This window comes from Astatotilapia calliptera, chromosome 3 (genome assembly GCF_900246225.1).
Source record: "Astatotilapia calliptera chromosome 3, fAstCal1.2, whole genome shotgun sequence".
Taxonomy (NCBI): domain Eukaryota; kingdom Metazoa; phylum Chordata; class Actinopteri; order Cichliformes; family Cichlidae; genus Astatotilapia; species Astatotilapia calliptera.
Window position 1 is genome coordinate 13,394,089 of NC_039304.1, and position 25,179 is coordinate 13,419,267.

At 40.7% G+C, this 25,179-nt stretch overlaps 1 protein-coding gene across 37 annotated transcripts in view; it reads right to left on the reverse strand.

The window, feature by feature from the left end:
* LOC113018650 (protein tyrosine phosphatase receptor type D) overlaps nucleotides 1-25,179 on the reverse strand; it is a 410,754-nt gene that overhangs the window by 147,703 nt on the left and 237,872 nt on the right. For all 37 annotated transcript variants that reach the window (XM_026161898.1, XM_026161908.1, XM_026161906.1 and 34 more), the window contains exon 9: nucleotides 17,989-18,026. The gene's annotated coding sequence lies outside the window, so the exon portion shown is untranslated. The remainder of the gene's footprint in view (nucleotides 1-17,988; nucleotides 18,027-25,179) is intronic.

Below are 25,179 nucleotides of genomic sequence, written 5' to 3' on the forward strand. Positions count from 1 at the left end.
GAAGGGTGAAAATTGTGTATTATTATTAGTTATTTTCTTGAAAAGTCATGATGGCACAAAGAAAAATTGTAACAATCAGAGTGAACTTTGCAACCTTTAACCGAATTAATAATTTTTAGGTTAATAGTTTTCTGCAATGTTAAGTTATCCTGAATAAATAAGCTACAATCCTTATAACTCTCTGTCTCTCTATCTGATCCGATTTGACTGACACTGCAGCGAATCCAATTTTGATCTAAATGTTGACAAAGTTCACAGACACTGTGACACTGACATTTTTTAAGGTTCAAATGCATAAATCTCATGCAATAACATCCGAAAGATATTATAATATTAGACGAGCTTACTAAAGGTCTGCGTTTCATGTTTGATCTGTTTTCACTTGCTATCAGCTGTGCAGCACGTTACATCAATATGCCATGCAAAAGGTAGTGAGACCAAAGAAGCACACACGAGCGCAGACTGCTTGTTCATTGTGTATTAGTTGCATAATCCATAGCTCGGTGTGCAACAATGCGTCAAATATTGCCCTTCGCACAGAGGGTCGCAAGCATATCGACAACGGGAACGCAATGGGCTGCACTCCTAAGGAGGTAACTTGAACTCTTATGTGACCTGAACAGTTTTTCCTTTCACGGGGCATGTCATGATGAGAAAACCAAAAGCTTAGTCATCTGTTCTGAAACTGCTGAGTCATGAGTAGTCAATATCACCTTATTATGATGTCAAGCGGAATCAGATTTGCAATGAGGCTTGTGGATGGGGCCTCGGTTTGATTTAGTTTAGTGCTGGCATGGGGTGCAATGAGCTGAAAAGCAATTAGGTCCATTAAGAGATCAACTGGGATGGCGTGAGCAGCCGCGGTGTGCAGCGGCCTGCACAGAGACAAAGAGAGAGATAAAGGTAGCAAGGGAGAGAGAGTTGGACAGATTGAGTCAACTCCTGCCTGATGGAGTCACTCTGTGGAACCTAGCTCAGGACACCGTCCACTAAACCGGCTAAAATGTGCATTTGGATTAAATGTTAAATTTATGTGTGAGTGAAGTGAGTCGGGCACAGTGTTCCCCTTACAAGTCTGCATCAACACTGCTTTCATACACTTGATATGGTAGGAGGAAGATTAAAGGAAGTGGAGGTGGACAAGTGAAAGTGGATGACAGGGGCTTTCCCCCAAAACTAATCTAACCGCAGCAGCACTTGACTAATATTCAGTCAGCGTGAAGTCACATTTGCAGCTGTGGAGGGCCCTTCTTATGCAGAAGGAGGGTATGCATATGCAGGTAAGCTGTGAGAACCCACTACTCTCCTCCTTAAGTAGCAAACAGCTGTCACGGTGAATACCAATACCTAAGTTGTTGTGCCTTTGAGTTATGTTATGTGCTGTTTCCATGCAAATACAGACCTTCTCAAAAGAATGAACATATGGTCTGTATACTTTATGCGCACTATAAGAAAATACAGGTAAGAACTTAGTAAGCGCCAACAGGCAGGGTTAAAAAAAATAAAGTCATAGCAGAAGTGCAAAAATGTGCAATTCCTGGAGTGGCCACTTGAGGGTGACCCAATTCTGCTGGATGTTTCTTCCTGTTACAAGGGAGTTTTTCCTTCCCACTGTCGCTAAGTGCTTGTTAATAGGGGGTTATCTGATCATTGGTGTTTCCTCTGTATTATTTTTAGGGTCCCTGCAATATAAAGCGCCTTGAGTTGACTGCTGTTGTGATTTGGTGAGCTATAAATAAAACTGATTCGAATTAATTCAGTGGATGACTTTTTAAAAATAATTTTTAATTCTTTTATAAGTTAACTGTTTGGATTTTGTTAGGGGACCGGCCGCTTTGACCTCTGTACATCATGACTGTCTGCTAGACACCAACTCTACTTTGAGCCACTGACAAGTCAGGACTCCAGCCTCTCACCCAAACACGATCATTTATGCCCCCTACAAAACCAAAATGGTAGCAGCCAAAATGTTATCTCCCTGCTAATGGTTCAAAAACTGGAATCCAAACACCTGTGGGTGACATAACAGCAACTGCGGCCATCTTTTATTTTCATTTTATGTTAAAGACATATTTAATGAGCTAGGTATACAGCGCTTGGTTGATTAGTGACTCAACAGTTCTGCTAATCCCTGAACTCACGTCATTATTGTTTTTCTTTTCTTTTTTTCTTTCTGTTGTATGACAATGGAAACAGTAAATATTAAGCTCTGGAAAGTTTTGGCTGACTTTTGTCTCATTTTAATTATTTATCATTGCAACAATAAAACAATGTGAAAAAAAGCTGTCCATGGGATGGCCACTGATATAGCGAACCATCTACAGGACTGAGTAAAAAGACCGAGTTAAAACAGGATGAATCATTGCAACGATGTGATAATGTAATATAGCTACGATCCCTTTGTTTTACATTTCAGCTCTTTTCCTGTTTCTTTGTGATTCTCCCTTCCTGCCTGAATTCAAATAGGTGAGTCTGAGGGCGAATCACACACTCCCCCTTTTCTGTCTGTTTCCCCTCTATCCACTCCCATTCTTGTCTTTTCATTTATTTAAATTCCTCCTTACTCTAAAAGCCTTTTTACCTTGTCATCATCTTATACCACTTGCTCATTTATCTCCACCCTTCTCTGTCTTGCTCTCTATATCTACTTCTTCTGCTCTCTACCTCTCTGACTTTTCCTTGCCAAACTAATAGTGACACATACCTCATTTCTTTCTGTCTCTTTCCGTCTGTCTCTCTCTTTATCCTGCCTTTTCTCCCCTCTCTTTTTCTCTCTTTTAGCACATGTGGGCATTTACGAGGAGCCTCTCACCATAGCCGATTGATCATGGCCATTGTTTGCACTGGGTCCTCCATTTTACAGTCCAGTGTTCATGAAAAGGAGTGTCTGCCACTCCTATCCGTCACTCCCTCTACTCCCCCTTCAAAAAATATACTCTCCCTCACTCTCTCTTTGGCCAGTGATCCCCCACTGACATTTTCACAAGCACACCTTCATCAATTTCACACCTCCGATGCCCTTCTATGCCAATGTGGGAGGCAGGAGGAGGAGGAGGTGAATTGATGGGTGAAAGCTGACAAAGCTCGCGTGAATCTGAAGCCGGGGAGTGGCAGAGTTATTTAAGTGTAGGACAGATAGGACATGGAGGGTGATCAATATGTGTGTTATCAAAGTCCAGGAAATAAACAGCTGCATGACGTCAAACAAGTGCCCCAATTCAAAAATGTCCAGCAGTATGCAAAAAAAGAAAGAAAGAAAACAGTTTCATGATGACGACCACACTGACAGCTATCGGAATCTCAGCTTACCATTTGCTGCCCCCTGTAGTTAGCACCGTTCTCATGTACTTCTCCAAAGATGAGTGAGGCAGCCTGTGCTAAAACTTCAATAATGCAACAAAAGCCGAGATGAATAAAAAGCCGTCCAGAAGGTAAACATCCTCGGTACTCTCTTCCTCCCTTTAGACTCTGGAAATTAGGCTATTCTTTCATCAGCCAACTGGTGCATTTACGAGCCGCTAAATTAATTGGCGGCAGCGTTTAGATGTCAGCTGAAGCAAAGGTAGTACATTCACCTGAACAGTGAACAGAGCCTTGAGCCAAAGACTTCGATGAAACATCAGAGGAGATGGAGGAAAAGGAGGAGGAGGAGAGTGGAGCAAAAAGAAGAAGAAAAAAGAAAAGAGTCACAAGGTGGCTCATTCACTGGTTCGGGGGTTTATGGGATTGCTCCCAGCTGTCACTCTGTGTAGTGAATTCGCAGCACCGTAATATCTTAATTGTTTCAAATTAAATGCTCGTAAAATGGCAAAGGAAATGAGTTTTTCTCGCTGGCTAATCCAAAGCAGCCCCTTGACTTACATCTGGGCCTGCTTTAAGTGAGAGCTGGTTTAAAAGGTGGAATGGCTCCCATATGAGATAGCTATGGATAGCTCAGTGTGGAATTAGTTTTTAAAGGCTGTGAACTACGAGCCGATCGCTGCTCGACGCGTCTCCTAACTCTTTTTTCCTCTTTCCTTTGTCTCCTCATCATTTTTTTTCCTCTCCGCTTCCCCGTTTGCATTTTCATCTTTCTCTTTCATTCTTACTTCACAAGTTTATGTGTGTATTTATTCATGTTTATATAGAGGATGCGCGCACACAGGAGCTTATCATAATAAACAGTCTAAATATCCTGTGGGGATTCACACATTTAGTTTCCCTCTCATCTCCCTCCGGCACTCGGAGTCGCAACTCATTCCGCAGCACACGTTCGGATCACTCAACCTGCTAAAGCGTCCTGAATGACATCAGACTCGCTGTCAAATACACACACACACGCAAATATATCCTCCTGTATGCATGCATGCATGCACATACATTATGCATGTACACGCTGACACACATGCAAGCTCGGAAACATTTAAACCACTCCTTAGTCTATCACCAACTGGTCTATATGCTACTAGAAACTCAAAGCGCACATAAACACATGACTTGTGTGTTAGCACAGTATGGCATCCTTCTTATGGCTATTCTGAATGCAATATCCGGTCCTAATGGATATCAGAATTTCATATTAGCCCCTGTTAACTTGACATCTCCCTCTTTTCATTCTTGTACAAATACCGGCTCAGAACGAAGCCCCTAGCAGGCAAATCCAACAGACAATTATGTGTCATTACATTTGCAAAGTGGTTTTGTGGTGGGGGGGGCTTTAGGTAGCGGTGGCAGTAGGGGCAGTGAAGTAGATTATTGTAAAATGAATCACCAACTGAGGAGGCCTGACACCTCTCCACGAGGAATCAGAGACTGGTTAGAAAAAAGAAAAGAAAAAAACAGAGGAGAGAGGGAGAGATGAACAGAACCTAACAATACAGTCTTCTTTTTTAAATCACATCCCATTATCTACAGCAGCAGATAGTTAGTATCATTAAAATTAGAGATAAAATTGCAATTAATATTTTAAAAAAATGTAATTTTGTCATTTGCTAAATGGACTACTAAATGAAGCTTGGGATTGTTTCATCAGTACATCCAAATTACTTATGCTGCTAAGGCCAGAGAACCGTGCAGCACATCTGGGTGAAACTTGTCCAGCAAGTGCGCTAATTAGAGCTTGACTGATATAAGATTTTCAAGACCGATGCCGATACTTTCGGCGATTTAAAAATCCGATATATTGGCTGATATTTTGTTTTCTTACAGACACATAAAGCATAAACAGATTTCAAACATTTGCTATGTGTAGCTAGTTATGTCGTTAAAATATAAAAAAGGAAGACCATAAAAAAAAAAACAGTTGGAGCAACCCACTGTTCCCGCAAAAGTAGCAACAAAAGACAACGAAAAAAACCCAAAAACAAACCACAACTTCAACAGGGAAGTTGCAGGGCGCCCTCTAGTGTACAAACTATGCAACATCAACACCATGACATGGTTGAAGGGTGTTTCTCTTCTTTCTTTCCTTTTTTCCCCCCATTTTTATTTGTTGGCTTTTACAAATGCTGATACTGATATATTGGTGAACAGCTCATATCAGCCTCTAACACCAATACATACTATGTAATTTGAAAGCTAGTGATTCTAGGAAAGATAGAGTAATGCATAGCAGGGGAAGAATAATGTGATTTGAAAATTAAAGCATGTTAACCTATTCTAGTCGAATCCCCCCAAAATTAATGCAGTTATTAGCCTGAAAGTGGAAGTACACAGATACTCAGACACAGAGATTTTTGTAGACAGCCTTGCCTCCTTCAGTTAATGTAGCCTTAAAACAAATTGTAATTTCTGTCTTTCTTTTTTTTCTAATACTTTTTATTTTGTACTTTTTCCAAATTTATAGTACATACAAACAAAAATAAGAAAAAAGAAGGCAAAAGAAACAAACTAAACAGAATGAAACACACATAATCTGTGGGAAGAAAAGGGGGCTGCTACCAGCCGGGGTATGCCCAATGTACCGTCCTATCGATCCCGTCCCAAAATTTCTGTCTTTCTTTTAATGAAAGAGAGAAATATTAAATATATGCAACATTTTTTCTGCTCAAATTTGAATCTTCGTGGAGTGAAAGGGACAGGTGTACGGTACAGTGATGATCTAAATACAAATCAGCTTTTAGACTATTGTGACAAAACGTCTTCAGTGACAAAGGTAATCGAGATGATTCTCTTTGAAATGAGCAGATTGTGACAGATGTTAGCAGCAGGGTATGTTTGTCTCTTTAAATTGACATTTGAGTAAGCTACGTGTAGCGCCAAACACGCCAAACCCTGGCTGTAATAATATTAGAATTCCTGTGGCTACTGTGGGTGAAAAATGTGCGAAATCAGCTTTAAAATGTTTTTTTTTTCACTAATCCTTTACATTACGGTCCATCTTCCACTTCTTATCATCTGCCTTTGCTCGTCTGCTGCATGCTGCATTGTTTTTAATATACTGCAGAGAATTCTCAACCCTGTCCTCTGATGCTTCACATCCCATCTCTCCCCTCTAATCTCCACTCCTGCTTCTGTCATTTCCATCTCCCCTCCCCTTCCTTTTCTGTTTTTCAAGCGTCCTTTTCTCTCCCCTCTCATGTCTCTCATCACCTCCACTCCTTTTCATTCCCCCCCTACCTGTACACTACACAACCCTCCCTCTTCTCTGGACTCTCATGTGCTCTTGGATCCTTTCCCACCCCTTTCTCTCTTTTCTGTTTTTCTCCGCGACTCTCGCTTTACCATTGTTATTACTTTTTTTTGCCTGTCCTGTCTCTGTGATTATCTTGTTACCATTGCTCTGGCAACAAATTCTCTTGACAATCGCTTTTCTTCTTATCCTTACATCTTCCCCATTCAAAATCTACTACGTGTGACTTGTTGCTTTCTGCGGTCGCCATTTATTTTCCCTCCTCTTCTTTTAAGTTTAAATTGTCCTCTATTAACTGTTCCCGTGCCTTACTCCAGACTATGCCTTTTCATTGCCAGCCTCACACTCTGCCTCACTCTCTTCCTCTTCTACTCTCTTGCTACCATGTTTGTGGCCTTTCGCTCTGTGCACATCTAATGGCTGGGGTGTAATCCACTGGCTAATCTGCTGACAGCCTGTGTGACAAGGCATTAGCTTTGTGTCACTGCCTACCATGCTGCTTCTCAGCATGTGTGTGTCAGAGAGAGTAAAAAAAAACGGGGGGTTGTGGGGAGAAAAGGGCGAGTCTGTGGATGTTGTGCGTCTGCATGCATACATTTCTTTGTGTATATGCTTGGATGTGTGATGGGGCACAAGTAATGTGTCTCTGTTGCTTGATATTAGCTGGATGCCCAAGCGTAAAATTGATACCGAGGCTCCCGAGTTTTCCGCGAACTTTCACCTTTCCATTTTTTTCCACTATTTATGTCCACCGCTGCTCCTATTTCCCCCCCCCAGTCCATGTGTAATAGCAGTTTTAATAAGATGCCAGGTCAGAGTGTTAGCAAGAGGCAGACTGGGCAAGACAGGGCAAAACAGCCTTGTCAGGGCGCCTCACTGCTCTGTCAGGCATCCAGCCATGTCAAATAGGGCTCAGTTTGTAACCAAATATTGGATTTTCTATTATTTCCACTATAATAGCTTGGACATGATTGTATTTCTTTCAGCAAAAGCTTATTGTGCTGCATTTAGCTCTAAAGCCGGCTGCTCATTCTGCTGCAGCTGTATAATTAGTACTATTATTGCCATTATTGATTAATCTGTTGATTGTTATTATTCTGTCCGGGATCGGCTGTTTTGTCTATACAATGTCTAAAATTAGCAAACGTCTCAAAAAAGATGAGTTTCTCATGACTTGAGCGTTGAGTGATTTTGCCTCGGTCATTCGCTCGTTTTAACTTTGCTGTTGTTCTTTTGTGCTCATGCACGTCCATGCACGTCTCATTTCTTTGCATCTTTTGTACAAAAAGAAGGTATTCTTTCTCATTAGAAGAACCAGCCCCGCTGAGCGAGGGGGAGCTCACCTTGCACTTTCCTGCATTTTTCTCCTTTTAGCTTCTGTCCCTTTCTTTAGCGGTCTCCTCCCCCCGCCCGCGTCTCCACCTGAGTGATCCTGTTATCACAGCTGACCCCTTTGCGAGATCTGTCGACAGCCAAAGAGATTACACACAAGGCCACGGAACACACCGGGCTAACCGTTTGAAGAGAGTGGGAGAGACTGCCTGATCCCTTGATGCTGATAAAATGCCCAAGGCTTTGGGGATTCAGGAAGGTCCTGTTGGGAATGGGTGGAGCTTTAGGGTGGGAGGGTTGTTTTTTTTTAGGGGTTTCTTTTGCTATAGTCAACTTTAAGTCTACTTCTAATCACTTTGCTTTTCAGAGGGGATCAAGGAAAGGAGAATAGGGGCTTGGTTTGGACTGAAAGCGGGCCCTGATGGAGCTGAGGATAAGGTTGTTGTGGCTTGATTCAATAACAGTTTGCAGGAAAACGTAGGTGTAGCATATTGATGGAAAATGCTTTAGTGCTTGGATGAAACACAATGATTTAAAGAAATGGTTTCGTGGCCTTTCCTACATGGATTTTTTAATTCACGCAGCTCACTTGAACAGCTTGTAGATCCATTCCTTGCAAGAATTTTTCTTTGAACCCTGTCAGCAAAAGACTTGCTTCATCTGTAGTGTAATCTCGCATTTCATAGCTGCTCAGGCTCATAAAGGACAAGTTATATTAGTTTTATTGGTTGCCACCAATGCCTCCTCTGAACATTTTCCAGCTAATGAATCATACTCCCTGGAGAAGTGTGATTCATTTCATTCATGCTAATTCATGGGTCTTCCTTCGTACATCCCTCCAAACTTCCCGTTTTTGACTGTTTTTGCCGCACGGGGGATACGTCTACCATTCAAGTGAGAACACAGCACAATTATTATTGCTTCATGCAGCACAAAAGCAGAGCGGAGAGAGACAGACTCTTATGAAACACGGCTTGCCAAAATGCTGTCAGAGACGGAGGTTTGATGGCTCACTCGTCCGTGGCCTCCGCATCATGTTGTCTTCACCAGCTGTTGTTTGACAGAAAGGGATTCTTCCCGCAGTGTGCAAAGACACAGCTATCAACTTAAGAGACTTGACAGGAACACACTATGGGGCCGTTTCTCTACTGTATCATAATAGGTATTACTGGTGGAGCATCTGCAAACGGCACCAGATAAAACAACGGCAACAAATTGCAAAGAAGTTGGAAAAGTGGAGCCCTGGTGGTTTCTTTCTCTTTAGAATAGAATCATATTTCTTCCTGACTTCAGGCTGACACTGTAAAAGGTTGTTGCACTGAGATACCTATGTTCATAAAATACATCATAAACCTTCTGGTTCAGCTTTTTAAAGCAGTTCTTTGTCATCGCGTTTTGCAGTGGAACCAGGAAACAGAGAAGCGCACCAACGAATGCAGTCCCGGGAAAGCAAGACTGTGAAAGAAACTGCCTTTTATTGATCTCTCCTAATTACTCGAGTCAATAAAATTTATGGCTTCAAGGCTTGCCAGAATCCACTTATATGGCATACTGAGTTAAGCAATCACTTCTAATGGCGACTGATTAAATGATATACTGTTGTGTGCCAAACAAAAGCAGTACAGAACAAACACGGTGGGGTTTAAAGCCCAGTATGGAGCTACACTGCCAACGAAGAGCATCAGAACTGAGCATGAAAAACCTCCAAAACTGAACGACGCAAATAAAATGAGCCACTGCTTATTTCCCGTGTAGCTTCCTAAAAGTCAGTCATGTGTTCAGCGTTTTCTACCAAATTCCCATTGTGTACATCAGCTGTAACCATGCCAGTGAAAGCGGATCACGACAGATCACCATCCTCTGTGCAGACACATGTATGTATAGAATTGAATAAAATATGACATACTCTACCGGGCTTGTTGCTGCTGATTGTGAGAGCAGGCCAGAGCTCCCTACACTTAGTAGATCATCGTAATTAAAACATAAATAGGAGGTATTGAACTGCATGCAGTCAACAGAGCTAGTTCCAGGGAAACATTGATTCATGCATGCACTTCGAACCAATTGCTCTCCTATGCATGGTGAATTATAGAAATAAAATATATAATATAAAGGGTAGAAGCCTTCTAAATAAAATCAATAGCAAGCTGCCTCGACTTCTCAAATAGTAGACAGTGAATTACAATCAAGCAAATGAAGCCGGTGGTGGTGGGGGTTTACAACATTTTCCATGAATGCAGAATAAGATACAGAACACACATTTAAGCTGTGAGTCTGATGAAATATCTCATAGGAATTAGAAAAATTAAAACATTTTAAATGCTTACTGGTTCAGGTTTTTTTTTAAATATTTGCAATAACTGTTAGCATCACAGAGTGTAATGTGTTAGCATAAATACATACTCCACTTTTCAAAATGTAGCAACTAACTACTACTACTATTATTATTACTACCAGTGTTGGTCAAGTTACTTGAAAAAGTAATTAGTTACTAATTACTAATTAGCTCTGAAAAAGGTAATCCCATTACTTTACTAATTACTTATTTTCAAAAGTAATTAGTTACTTTATTACTTAGTTACTTTTAAAAAAAAGGATACACAACCTGAATAGGTAATAAAGCAATAGACCTTTCACCCCATTCTATTTTTTCTGCATAATGCATCATATAAAATGTAATCATTAGTTTTAAATTAGTTTTAATCTTTTAACTTTATGCACGTTGCATCAAGCAAAAATTAAATTATATGCAACATTCTCTGACTGGAAGAAATTTGTTTAACATTTAAACCTATTTTCAGCATATTCCAGCACATAAAATAAAATAAGTTTGTGTTTACACTCACTCTTTCAAATAGATGCAAGTAAAACGCAGCAAAAGATAAATACAATCAAAGATTCTGCGGCACTAAGTCCTGTCGCTCTTAAATCTATTGTCATCTGTTTAGCAGAAGTGGGGCCGGGGGAGGTTTGCCCGGTGCCGCAGAGGTCATTCCCGTGCTTGCTCAGATTCGAAGCTTAATTTTTCACTGCAGAAGGAAGTTTTCTTCCCACGCAGAGTGTACAGCGGACGCTAATGTTTTTGTCACTTTTTACAGAATCAAACTCAAAGTAATGTGAATACTTCCAAGCTTTAAACGCTGCATGGTCGTACTCTCTCCCGCGCTCCATATTATCCACTGTTGATCCACACATGTCTGTTGCTGCCACGGAGGTCGTAATGACGTGCGTTACTAAAATCACGGTTTAGTAACACAGTAACGCAGCATGTTTAAGGGAAAGTAACAGTAATCTAAATCCTTTTTTGCAATAGTAACTCGTTACTTGAAAACAATAGTAATCGGATTACGCGTTACTTCCCATCTCCGATTACTACTACTACACTAAAAAACCACTACTGTAAAAATACTGGGAATTGTAAACAGTAAAAGACACTTCTTTGTGAATACAGTGCACAGTAATGTAAATGCTGATGTCTTTGAGGAAATAATACTGACGCCAAGCTACTATAAATTTTTATGGGATAATGAATTAAGAGTGATCAGCTGTTATCGCGTCATAGTTCAACATGAACTATGACGCGATAACAGACATGAAAACAAACTTAACGTGTATTGTGCATGAGCAAAGACGTGCACATGCATTTTTACAATAATAAACCATTTATGAAAATTACAGCAGGAACAGCAAAACAACGCGGCAAACAAATAACTGACAGTAGAAACTGTTGTTGCAGTGGGCAGACTGAAAAGAAAATACTGTTAAAATGTAGCAAATGCACCTGCCTGTACTTTCCTGCAATTTAAAAGGGAAACTTCTTACTTTGTACCCTAAGTGCTTTTTGCTGTTGTTCAGTGTTAAGGATCAAAGACACCTGTCTACGACTAACACAAAGAGGGAGCAAGAAGCATAATTTGTCATTTGCCATAGACACCCGAATAAAAAGGCATATTTTGGTTTGCCATGTTTTTTTTTTTTTTTTGCTAAATAGTGAATTTAAAATGTACTTCTAAATGTTTCTTTCACCAGACATGTTTTCTTTTTCCTTCCTCTGGAGTGAGCCCAGCCTGGCAGCGTGGAGCTTTATCTCAGTCAGCCATATTTGTTAGTTTGAAAGCATTCCTAATTTACCCCGAATACAGAGAAAATTAGTCCTACTTAAGATAGTCGGCAACAAGAAAGCTTTGTGCAAACACTGGACTTTGATGTGTATCTGTAGTCTGAATAAGCCACAAGCCTGCCTTGTGATGATGGTTAATGGAAAAGTATAAAGGTCTAGAGTAATACCAATGCAATCTTTTTTTTTTTTTTTACATGACATTTGTGCTAAACAATAATATCAGTATAGCTACGCATGAATTCCAGGTGCTTTAAACCCAGATTTGTTCAATAAGAATACACACGTGCTGCAATGCACCAAAACTAATTCGTTTAAGTGCATTTACTTCTTCATCACCTAACACAGTTATCCGAGTAATTCATTTCAGTTAACCAGAGCAGAGAGTAAAAATCTGTATGTTCTCTCACCTTGGAAGTTTAAGGTTCACCTCGAGGGACGCTGCTTTTTTCCCCTCTCTTTCCGTCTGTAAAGCTAATATAGCGTGATGAAGGAACAGAAGCACGTGGATTGTAATTTTGCATAGGTGCCATGTGTTACAGCTTCAGGAGCATTCCTTAAAATGGCTCTGGGCATGCACCTGCACCCCATGTTCCACATTTATAAATCTACATCTTAAAATGACTTGTAGGTTTAAAGCAACAATCCCACACTAACTACACAAAGTGCAAAGTGAATTTTTGCAACAGGAAAAAAAACAAAAACAAACCCAAACCCATTATGGAACTGTGTAATCTTCACTTCCTGAAAATGTGTCTAATCATCAATTTGCGAACAGTGTCCTTAACTGCTGCCAACATCATATGGGGGAAAGTGGGGTCAGGAATTAATGGTGGGAAAAAAAGAGCCAAAGAGGGAGCACACAGAGCAGAGCAGTTACAGATGAGTGCAGGTATGAAGACAGCTGTGGCAGGGGAAAGAGGCTACACAGAGAGTGGACTGGATGTATGGGGAAAATTGGATAGGGAAACAACAGAGGGAGGGGAGAGGCAGGCGAGAAGAGATAGGAAGGGTAGAGTGGCAGGAGAATGAAACAGGGCAGAAAGAAGGGAAATGAAGGAGGGGGATGAAGGAGAAAGGGAAAATTGGAGAAAAGGCAATGGAAGGGAGTGAAGGAAAAGCTTTTCCTCCCAGCCGTATACTGTATCCTCAAAGCAGCTTTCATCCACCCCTCACATCATCAGCCTAGGTTGAGAAACCACTCTGCAAACTCCACGCATAGACACATGCCCAAAAAAAATGGCCTTTGACTGTAATCACCAGTCTACCTTTTGGCATCATGCAATATCATTTTTTTTATGCATTTCATTGCTACTGGGATCTACTTAAAAAGGAAAATGAAAAGCCCCAAAAGGTTTCCTCTAATTATAGACAAAGTGAGCTTCATGAGCCAGCTGAATACTGAAGCCTTTCTAGCTTGTAGGACTTGGCTAGAATTGAATGATTTGTTTTTCTTTTGTTCAGCTGGAAATCAAAGGGGCACTTGCACAGGTATATTAGTACAGACAGGCGCAGACACAAGAAAGACAAACATGAGCATATATTAGCAAATGTTCATACAGATAAATTCTATTTTCTGAACTGACAACACAATACACTCGCCAGCCAAAATATTAGACCGCCCTAGTGCTGGTTTTGCTTTCAAAGCTCGTTTAATTATTTGGGAGACAGATTCAACAAGGTGCTGGAAACATTCCTCAGAGATTTTTTGGTCCATATTAACATGATAGCATCACACATTTGCTGCAGATTTATTGGCCGTATATCCATGATGTGAATCTCCTGTGCCACTACATCCCAAAATGCTCTATTTGGATTGAGATCTTGTGACTGCGGAGGCCGTTTGAGAACAGTCGCTGTCATGTTCAAGAAACCACTTTGAGATTATTAGAGCTTTGTGAAATGGCACATTGTCCAGCTGGAAGTAGCCATCACAAGATAGGTACACTGTGATCATAAAGGCAAGAACACGGTCAGCAACGATAATCAGGTCGGCTGTAGAATTTAAACACTGCTCAAGTGGTACTAAAAAGGGGGCCAAAGTGTGCCAAGCAAATATCCCCAACATCATTACACCACCACCACCAGCCTGAACTGTTGCCACAAGGCAAGATGGATCCAAGCTTTCACGTTGTTTACATCAAATTCTGATCCTACCATCCAACTGTTGTAGCAGAAACTCTGGAAAAACGTTGCCTGATCTGAGGAGTCAATCTTTTATTGTCCAGTTAAGGTAAGCCTGTGCAAATTTGATCCTCGGCTCCTTATCTTAGATGACATGAGTGGCTACCTGGTGTGGTCTTCTGTGATGGCAGATTCAACACCAAGTTGGCTTTATTGCCGAACAGCAAAACTCTTATTACTCACTCCAGACAACAACTCTGTAGCGCCCCACCTTCAGGAACTATTTCCTGTTTTAGCCCTTTCAACATAAGAGTATGTTGCTCTATAGGATTCCATCACAAGATGCTCTTCTGCATACCGTGGTTGCAACACGTATTTATTTCTACATCATCATCAAGATACTTTTTTAAAACCCTAGAGATGTTTGTGAAACACTCAGACTACCCCATCTGGCACCAACATCCATGGCACATTCAAAGTCACTTAAATCACCTTACATCTCTCATTCTCATGCTCAGTTTGAACTTCAGCAGGTTATCTAGACCAGGGGTGTCCAACTCCAGGCCTCAAAGGCCAATGTCCTTTTAGATTGCACCCTGGGTCAACACAACACTGAATCAAATGATTAATTTATTACCAGGCCTCTGGAGAACTTCAAGACATGTTGAGGAGATCATTTAGCCATTTAAATCAGCTGTGTTGGATCAAAAACACATCTATACCCTGCAGGACACCGGTCCTTGAGGCCTCGAGTTGGACACCCCTGATCTAAACCATGGCCACATGTCTAAATACACTGAGTTGCTAACATGTGACTGTTTGATTAGATATTTGCACTGACAAGCTGTTGAACAGGTGTACCTAAAATTGTGGCCAGGACTTATATAAGGCAAAACAAACCTTTACTAGATACATTAAGCATGCTCATGCACTGTGATGCCTGTGTAAAGGCACACAACCTGAATAAACTCTCGGAGCAGAGAGGAGACAAAGGAATTAAAGCGAGGCTGACTAACAGAGTATGACATGTCCAAAGCCTATCACTAATTATGCCCCCACTGCTACAAACTGCTCCCTTACTATGATCCAGTGAAACACGACACAGCAACAAAGGGCTCCAGTAATTACTGCTAAAGTATCCTATAAGTGAAGTGTGTGCTTTTTTCCCTGCATGTTATAAAAGAGTTTGAGATCCTAGTGGCATTAAGTTTCAAACTTTAAGATTTAAACTAAGGCTGATTTCAGTATTGTTTTTTTTGTTTATTAACTATTGTAAGTATGGATGCATATTAAATGTAGAGTTTGTGTAATATAGTGGGAAAAATCCCTTTAAACATTATTTGATTGAGATAAATAAAAATACAGTACTTTCTGACAATGCTTGATTACTTCATTACTGTGTATTGTTACAGAGAAAATAAAAAATGATCTCATCTTACTGTTTATCCTCAAGGATGGAAAACTCTTGTATTAAACTGCATTAGGTCATCTTAATGGCTCGCAGACCTACAGTGCATTTCCCTGTTTGGGCTAGATGCTTTGATTACGTTCAGCCTAATCAGTTCAAACTTTTATGGATGCTGTATTTGCTTGCAGGTAATTCATGTTAACATCGTGTTTAACCTCTATCTGGTAATTTCACCAGTGGCAATTGAGAGCAATCTCTATCTAAAAATATTTTTACCTCGGCACACTGGACAGATCTGTGGAGTCTCCGATCTTTGTTCCAACCCGACTTTGTGATTTAAGCTTGAAACATAACCTTTCACACTGCGAGTCACAATAATGCTTGCTGCCTGGATAAGTAGTGCTTGAATAAGATGAATTACCCCTCAAACTTTGCTTCCAAGGGGCCAGACTTTCTCGTTCTAGTTATCCAGGCTTTCTGAAGGTAAGTATTTTTGCGCCAACAACTCAATTTGCAAAGAGCTATTAACTGAAAACTTGGGCTATCTCGACATGGTGTATGTTGTGTCTTTTGAGGAAACTGGAAACTGTCCGATCAGTCGTGGATTGGCCTCCTCTAAGTCCAGACCTCAACAGTGTGGGATCATCTTCAAGTCAAGTCAAAGTTTATTTCTATAGCACATTTAAAAGACTGGCGTACATCAAAGTGCTTCACAATAAAACCGCAATGCGGTATAATAATAGTACAATTATAATTAAAATTACATTTACATGGTGTAGTGTAGGCCGAATGAAAGTCAAACTAATTTGCTTCAAAAGCTAAGTTGAACAGGTATTTTTTAAGTGTGATTTGAAAGACTGAATTGATTCCGATGTCGACTGGGAGATTATTCCAGAGTGGAAGCAATGGCCAAAGCACGGTCACCTCTGGTTTTTAAACCAGACCTTCGTTGGATTAGGGGCAGTTGGCTGGAGGATCTCAGTGCTATCGTTGGGTTGCACAGATCAAGGAGATCAGTTAAGTAGCTAGGGGCCAGATTACTTAGAATTTTAAAAGTGAGCAGAAGGATTTTGAAATCAATGCGATATTTGACAGGAAGCTAGTGTAAGTTAGTGGGGACAGGGGTGATGTGCTTATGCCTTCTGGTGCCAGTTAAGAGACGTGCTGCTGCATTTTGGACTAATTGCAGAGAGAGTTGCAATAGTCCAGTCTAGAAGTGATGAAGGCACGGATACGTTTTTCGAGTTCTTATGTGGCAAATAGGCTTAAATAGGGCTTAGCAGAAAACAGAAAAGGCAGACAGCATCCAAAGAAGAGCTTTGAAAGTCTTTCAAGAAGCCCGGAGAACTATTCCTGAAGGCTACCAAAGGATATTAGAAGAAAGCTTGAGTAAGAGAGGTGGTCAAACCAAATAGTGACTTTCAAGCTCGTTAGAATAGCCCAAACTCTGCTTTTGCCTTATATACTGTATTACCATTTCACCGATTGCACCTATTTCTCATTTTGATAGCCGAATAAAAAGAAATGAGGGGTGGCTCAAGACTTGTGCACAGTACTGCATGTATTTTCCATACTGTATTTTAGTGGAACATATCTATTCATCGTGCCTTTCATGGATGAAGAGGTTGTTTAACGATTGTGCCACTCTTCTTGCAGCCACCCAAAAATCCTTCATTTAATGAAATCTTCGGCATTCTCTCATCAAGCAGCAGAATGTAATACATCATTCTCCGAGTCTTTCCCATCTATTGAACTAACCAAGCCCTAGAATCTCATCCGGGCGAGCCAGAGCAAATGAATAGAGCATTTCAATTAGGAAATATTCGCTCCTTCTTTTTAATGCAGCGCAGCTATGTGGTTGAGGTTAATAAGAGAAGTGTATTTTTACCTGTGCACAGTGCACTCACTGAGTCTTGTCAACATATCAAAGCATGCACACAATGCAAAGACAAGCACTTCTAGTTCTTTTTGCAAACAAAACAGAAAATGCCCACATAGATTTGTCATTATCGAACGACCCACATGCCCACTTAGATTTCTGCCACTCCACATGTCTTCCCACAATGCAATATTGCACGGGTAGCAGAGAAGACGGGCGAGGCGTGCCATTTATCTCTGCCAGACGTGGTTAAAAACAAGTTTTTAATGTTTTTTTGTTGGCTGGGCAGGATTTGCGATTGCATAAGCGGCACCCTGATTTTTCAAACCACGCTAATTAAACAGCGGGGAGAAAAGAGCGAGAGGCCTTTTGCTCTCTAACCTCTGTGCTTCCACTGAAACCAACGTTAGCACAGTTCTAGGAATGAGCAGAGAAGGAAACTGAATTTAAAATGAAATGAGCCTATTTTTGTTATTTATTCAATGAGTCTTGCATGTGAATGGACTTTAGCAGCTTACCTTTCAGCACTCAAGCAAACTTCCAAAGAGTTCAAGAGCTGCAGGACAACAACACAACAAGGAAAAGCATGTTAGATTACGGTATGTTCATGTCATCATGAAAGCAATTATGATAAAAAACAAAGGTTAATGTCATTTTGGGAGAAGTTTCAAGAAAGGGAACTGGTGAAGACAGCAGGTCTTGTTGTCGGGGAAATAATTTTAATCAGAGCTACGGCAACGCAATGATGTGCAGCCTTGAGCTGAACTAATTCAGTCCTGCCATTGCTTTTATAGTGTAAAGGGCAAACATTTATTACACACTGATTACATTTGGCAGGCATATGTGTCTGACACTTAAACCCTTGTAATTTTCCACGCCGTTACAAAAACCCCTTCTTCACCGCCGATATTCAATCACGGCGTGAATGCGGTATATTTCCCATGGAGCCACCAAAAAAAAAAAGAGTCACGAGGACAAGAGAAGAGGAAGGAGAGTGAGGAGGGGTGCTGAGCAGCTTTTTAGTTTAGTACTAATTAAATGTGGGAGGTGCTCAAAAGGTCAGGGATCGACCAAAGAAAGAAAAATAACACTTAAAAAAAAAAGAAAGAAATTGGGATGTGTCATGGCTGACGGTGTGCACGAGGCGCTCAAGGTCTTGTAGATTATTACCAAGCTCACTTTCAAAAAGAGGGAACTGGGGGAGATGGGAGAGAAAATTAGTGGTGTGACTGATAAACAGCATATCTCCATGCTCTGTTCCCCCTTCCACCCCTCCTCTCTTTTTTTTTCCAGCTGAGAGATAAAATTCCAGCTTGGCAATGGTTGCCAGCACAATTGATTCTGGCAAAGGGATACGACTGCAGAGCATGAGGGCTAAGTGTTTGAATAGCTGCTGTCAAAATGCTGAAGGGGAATTTATTTCTAGTTTATATGCGAGCTATATCATGGAGTTACTGAGACTAAATGGCTACAGTTTGATGTACAGCACGCTGCCATTTCTCTGGTGTGTAATCATGGCGCTGTGCTCGGGCTTATGGGTGCCGTGCCTGGATTCAGTGAATGGACTGAAAGCAGGCAGTCGTTTTCTGGGACATGACAAATCCTTTACATTTCCAAACACAAAATCATCTGCAAACCATTGTTGTAATTACTATGAACTTAATACTGAGCTACATGTGTAAAAGCTGACATCCCTAAAAAAGCCCGCCAACTATTTCATGTTAATCTCTCTTCAACATGGCTCTCAGCATCAGTCATATCTTTCAGTAGGGGGGAAAAAAATCTGTTGCAAGCATAATTTGGGGTGAAGCAAACGATGCACGAGCAAATCAAAACAGATTTAGGACAGGGAAAAATCTGTAGTCCCATTGTGTCTGATCCATCCCTCACCTAAAAATGTTTCCTGACCCGTGGGGGATACAGAAAATGATTAATAGGTACACTCCAGCAATCAGCAGGCAATAAGAGAGCCACCTGTCAGAGGTTCTGCTGCCCTTTTTAGATTTATGGCTAATTCGGTCCACGAATGCAGCCACTCAGGTAGCCTCCTATCAGAGCCTTATAGAAGGAAATGTGTGGGTTTGCAGAACATTGTGAGAGTGTGAGGAAATACGTGAAATAAATCAGAACTGGAATGCGTTTAGCATATGGAAAACTGGGAATGATGAAGGATGCAAAGTTCCCTCATTAAAACAGAGGCCAGTTAGTGCAGAGTCTGTTTGAAGAGAGTGTAATCAAGGTTATCTTCTTACAACTACAATTTACAGATGTCCATTGAATGCGTCAATGAGAGGATAGTTGTAAAGATGCACTGACTGAAGTGTGCTCTGCATTTTGGAGAACTGCAAATCCAAAATATATCTTTGATATGTAAGTGAGATCCACTTTGAGTTCTAGAGTACTAAAGTGATTAAATTTTGTCAAAATAAGAACCTTTTGACAGCGCGAAATTTTTTTACAGTGAAGTGTAAAATTCTTGAGTCACACCCATTTTTTTATAGTGTGCTAGGAAAACAGAAGTCAGATGCAAGAACTGATTGACAAATATGCAAACATACATATATAATAGAGTATATAAGGCAAAAACACTGTCCCATTTTAACAAGCTTGAAAGTCAATATTTGGAGTTATTTAAGAAGTCTGAACTCACTTAGGTAAGCTTATCTGCTTTAGAGTCACTTTGTTGGTGCAAAAATACAATCATGTCTGTCAAACACAGTTATCTTTGGCATTGTTCATAAATTTAACTAAAGAAACTGGATCGAATGATGTATTTCTGGAGCAGGTTGCTTGTGCACACTATTATATATCACTTTATAATCCTTTTTGAAGGTGTAAGTCTGACTTTTGGGGTTAAAGGTACAATAAGGGTTACATTGCAGAAAATACAGAATATTTACTTCAAGTTTTCGTTGTCTGTTGTGATATAAAATATAAGAAGCCCTTATCGAAATTACATTAACTCTGCACTGCACTTGCTTAAGTCCAGCTATACTTCTGCAAAGGTTAAGCAGTATTTAAATACACACTGATAGAGAGAGCTGACAGCCATAAAGAGGTTTTGGGAATTACTAACAAAACTAATAGTCTTTGCAAAGGTAGATATTACTGCTCGTCATTCTACAATAGACCTTAAGAAGTATATGTGGGAGAACTATTTAGTTAGTATTTAGTATTTAAATAGCTTCCTTCTTGTTGTGCACTCAGTACAATTCTTAAATACTCCACAGAGGTCTCTAAAGCGTCTAAGCTGTCTAATACCGGTTGTATTTATTTAGCTGCTGTATGGCAGCACTTTGACAGATTCTCGATGATGTCTTAAATATCCCCTAATAGTGAAACTAGGGGAGACAGACATGATGACCTTCTTAAAACACCATCTGTTGCACAGCACAGCCACAGCAAGGCGAGATTAGCCAGTGAGATTGAAAGACTCCCATTACATGACACCTGCTCTCCCACTGCACTGTAAATGGCAAAAGACAGTGCTTTCACTTCACTTCATTTCAGATACCATTGTGTGTTCACAATGATTTCATTCTGAAGCCAGTGGAAACATGTCGAAGCTTTTGTAATTAATGGAATTGTAAGACTTGATGGGCACAAAAGCTAATGCGAGCCGCTCTGAAAAGGAAAATGAGAGCACTGTCCTTTGACATTTTCCATTTGTATCTCTGGCAGGTGATTAAGCTCTGAAAGAAAGTGATATTATCCTGCTGTGTGTAAACAGCCTGGGAATATTACACTTGATGAACAGAGATGATGTGCAGCCTACCTAAATTACCTTAGTGCTCCATTTATTCCAGCAACATCACCTCACACCATTATTTCACGGCCTTTGGTTTATACTGCCATTTTTTTTTGCCCAGGATTTGAGATCTTTTTTCTTTTTTGTGTAAATCTCAGTGTCAGGGTCACTATCCTCTGAGCTCCACACTCCCTCTACCCTCTTCTCCCTGACCCCCACCTCCCTTTCCTTGGAAATTCTCCGTCCATTGCCCTCCTGACAGCCACCCATCAACCCGGGTGCAATTTAAAAAGCCCTTCAACAGCTGCCATTCCAAAGGAGCGGCTATCAGTCCAGCTGCCAAAGCCCAGACAGGGACTCGGCATCAGCGAGCAACTTTGAACGTCAGGTCGGTATCCCCCCACCCGCCAATTCCAAATGGACTGAAGGTGAAAGACTCTATTTCTCAAAGATTGCTTCAGCGGAAGACAGACGGACTTCCTGACATGGCACAGCAAACATCAGGCATGCATAGCGTTTTTGTGTGGAGACAAATAGGTTGACGTCATTTAGGCTGATGTGTACGATTTTGAAATATCAGCATAAAATAGTCAGTGAGTTACGTTTGGAAACATTATGATACTTTGAGAAAAAAATCCTCTTGGGAGAATTCCATGAAGGGGGATGTTTATGTTTCCATAGATATATCACTTTCCTCAATGTCAGGCTCAAGCAGTTTGTGTGTGTGTTTGTGCCTGCCTGCCTTCCTGCATCCAACACCGCATACGTAGCTTGTCTAAATGTGCATGTTGCCGGAAACTATCAAGCGAAAACATCTCAGGCAAGAGGCTGGGCAGCCTGCTGTTGTGCACTTCTCTCCACCATATGTCTTTGTCAGAAATATTTGCTGTGCACCGAATGAGGGATGAAATCAATCCAAACGCTATTTTTTCCCCAGTTGCGCCTTCTTGAAGGTGGCAAAAATTGTACTGATACTTGCCAGATAAGCCAAAATTGTCAAATGTAACAACTGGCCGCCGGTGACACTCACAAACAGACCATCTGGTCTCGGGTGTCCAATAGTCGTTTAGGGGAAAAAAATGGAATGGCTGAATCCTTTTTTTTCTATCACAATTAGCAACTGGGAGGAACGGATGGGAAAATGACTCTGCTGCTGTTATGGACCACTCAAAGATGAATGCTATGTGCCAGTTGGGAAATATGTTAAGGTGCTCCATAGGCACAAGTGGAGTGAAAAATGTCTCTTAGAATTACTGAACAGATGCACTCGCTGGCCTTCATTTTCCTAACTCGCACCCACTCAGCTGGACTTCTGCTCGGCTCTACGCTGCCTGAAGATAAAATCAACGGCGCAGCAAGATTGTGTCAGACACAAATATGGTCAAAGTGAAAACTTTTAAAATGTATTTTCAAGGTGAGTTTTTTTAAATGGGTTAATGTGCACAATCCTGAGCCACCAAGAGTGTTTTCTTGGACGCTGGTAATGTAGTAAATGGACTGGTTCTTATATAGGGCACTTTTCTACTCAAGTACTCAAAGCGTTTCATTCAAAATACCGGATTTCCCATTTACCAAAACATTTTCTTCTATTTCTGACCGCTTTCCGTCTAACATTCACATTCAGATAAATGTTAGAAGCATTGGAGATCAATATCTTTCCCAACGACACTTTTGCATGCAGGCTGGAGCAGTCAGGGATCAAACCATCAACCTTCTGATTAGCAGATGACCTGGTCTACCTACTGAGCAACAACCACCTTTTGATCAGCTGCTTTTCCACAAAGTTTTCGCCAAGTTATTGTAATTGATAAGTGTAAGAGAAATGTCTTAATTATTCATTTATTTATTTGATGCCAAGCCAGTTAACACTGACCTATGAATCATTCAAGCTTAAAGTACTTAACTCAAGGGCTGGACCGGTCTTTTTATACGCATAATGCCCAACTTAGCAAAGAACCAATTTCAGATGGTATCATTAGGAAAACATCTCTTCTTTTTAGGCTGAATCAAAATGGCAAGACTTTTGCACAGTATCGTGTCGCATATCTGCTTTCCATTTCAATAATGGTCTTATACAAATATCTAGCTGGTGCTGATGCTGAATCCATTTTGCATTTTAGCTGAAACACATAAGTCCTGTATGTAGCTGGAGGAGCGAAGTTATTTCCAATCACTGTTTCTGGACCAGCTTCAACCATTGTGTTGGGGACTCTTGCTGTCCGCCAAAGCTTTTAGTTCATTGTGTAGCAGCATCACTTTTGCCCATAGCCACGAGACTGCATGAACAAAAGCGCCAGTTGGCTGGGTCACACTGCGATGCACCTGGGGGATGTATGCATGTTTTGCATGGACTGCGGAGGGTAATCGCTGGGTCCATTAACATGAGAGGGAGCTGCAGCTTCCAAGCTGGAAAAAAAAAATGCCCCAAGCGAGCTGACATTATGAGGAGGCATCTTCCCCCGATCCCTTTCACTGCAAAGAAAGTTAATGGAGTTGAAGTGGGTCGTCTAGAGTTAAATTGAATCTCCTGCCAATGCAAAGGCTTTGATGTGGCAAAGATTAAGGAGTTGTTGTAATTTTGAGTTCAAACCCGGAGTACCAGCATCCACTGAGAGCAACCTATTTAAACCTTTCTTAGTCTATCAAGGGCTGGTAAAATACAGCTACTCTTCAGCATATATTAATGTAGAGGATACACGTTGCATATTCATGTTGTACACAGACTGTGGCAATATTGAGCTATTAATCTATAGATGTTAAACAGGACAAGCACAAACACACTAACTGATGCTACAGTGAAGCTGAGTGAAACTTCCACATGAAAAGCAAGATTTTAGTTAAAAGCAACACAAGTGACAGGTTTTTAGTGAAAGTTTGTACATCCAGTACGTAGGTTTGCTTTCCTTTTTGATGAATGGTTTTGAGTGCAAAGAAGGTCGTGTGTCTTTTTTTGTCAGTGTTCTGCTTCTCTGTAGCCAACAAGTGTAGAAAAAAAGTCACGGGTTTGTGGTTCTATACATCAGTTAATGGCAGAAGTGTCCTTCCCATGCCCTTCTGTAATAGCCAAGCATCATTAGCGAGGGGGTCAAGAGGGGGGGCAGCCATCCATATGTTTCAATAATTACCCTGCTCTTCTGTCAAAGCGCACACTGTGCTTACGTCAGTGTTAGAGACAAAATATATTTTACAAAAAAATATTTTGTTTTATTTTTTAGCTGTAAGAACATTTAAGTTGGAGGTGAAAGGTGAAGATGCTACATTTTTGTCACGTGGGACAGGCAGCCGGTCACGCCTCAGCCTCGGTTCCAGCAGCAGCAGTTTCAGCACTGTGAGTGACACATTATTTCTCTGTAACCTCCACCCCTCCCACCCTAACGCTCCCCAAATCATAACCCCACCCCAATCTATTTTCTGCCTGGCTAGTCTTATGAAACTGCATATATTCTGTCAGATTACTCCCATCAAATTCCCATACTGTTTAGTTCTCGGCTGTTTGAGGAGCAGATTTGGATGTTAGGGCCAAAACAACGCAGGATATGTGAGCTGATCAGAGACATGCTACACCCTTGAGATTTCGAAGGGGACCTTTGTTTTTAAAATATTAAATGCATGGTTTTCTGATCCTGTGATGTGGCGAATATATTTGGAATAGTGCTTAAAGCCTCAGTGGCACATTATTATGTCTGAATCATATTAGAATTGTAATGCACACTTTATTTTTATGCAGTATTAGTTTACAGTACGTAGTAACACTATAGTAAGAGTGACAAATATGTACGTGCAAGTTCAACTAAATCTTTCTTAAAACTCTCCTCATTCATATTTGCAGTTTCTTTGAAAATGCATTTTATTTTGAAAGGTAAACGATCAATGTCAGTAAAACCAATGAGCAAATTAAAATGACCTTTAGTTTCATAATTTGCTTGACTGGACTAATTACTTGTAATGTCCATTAATATGA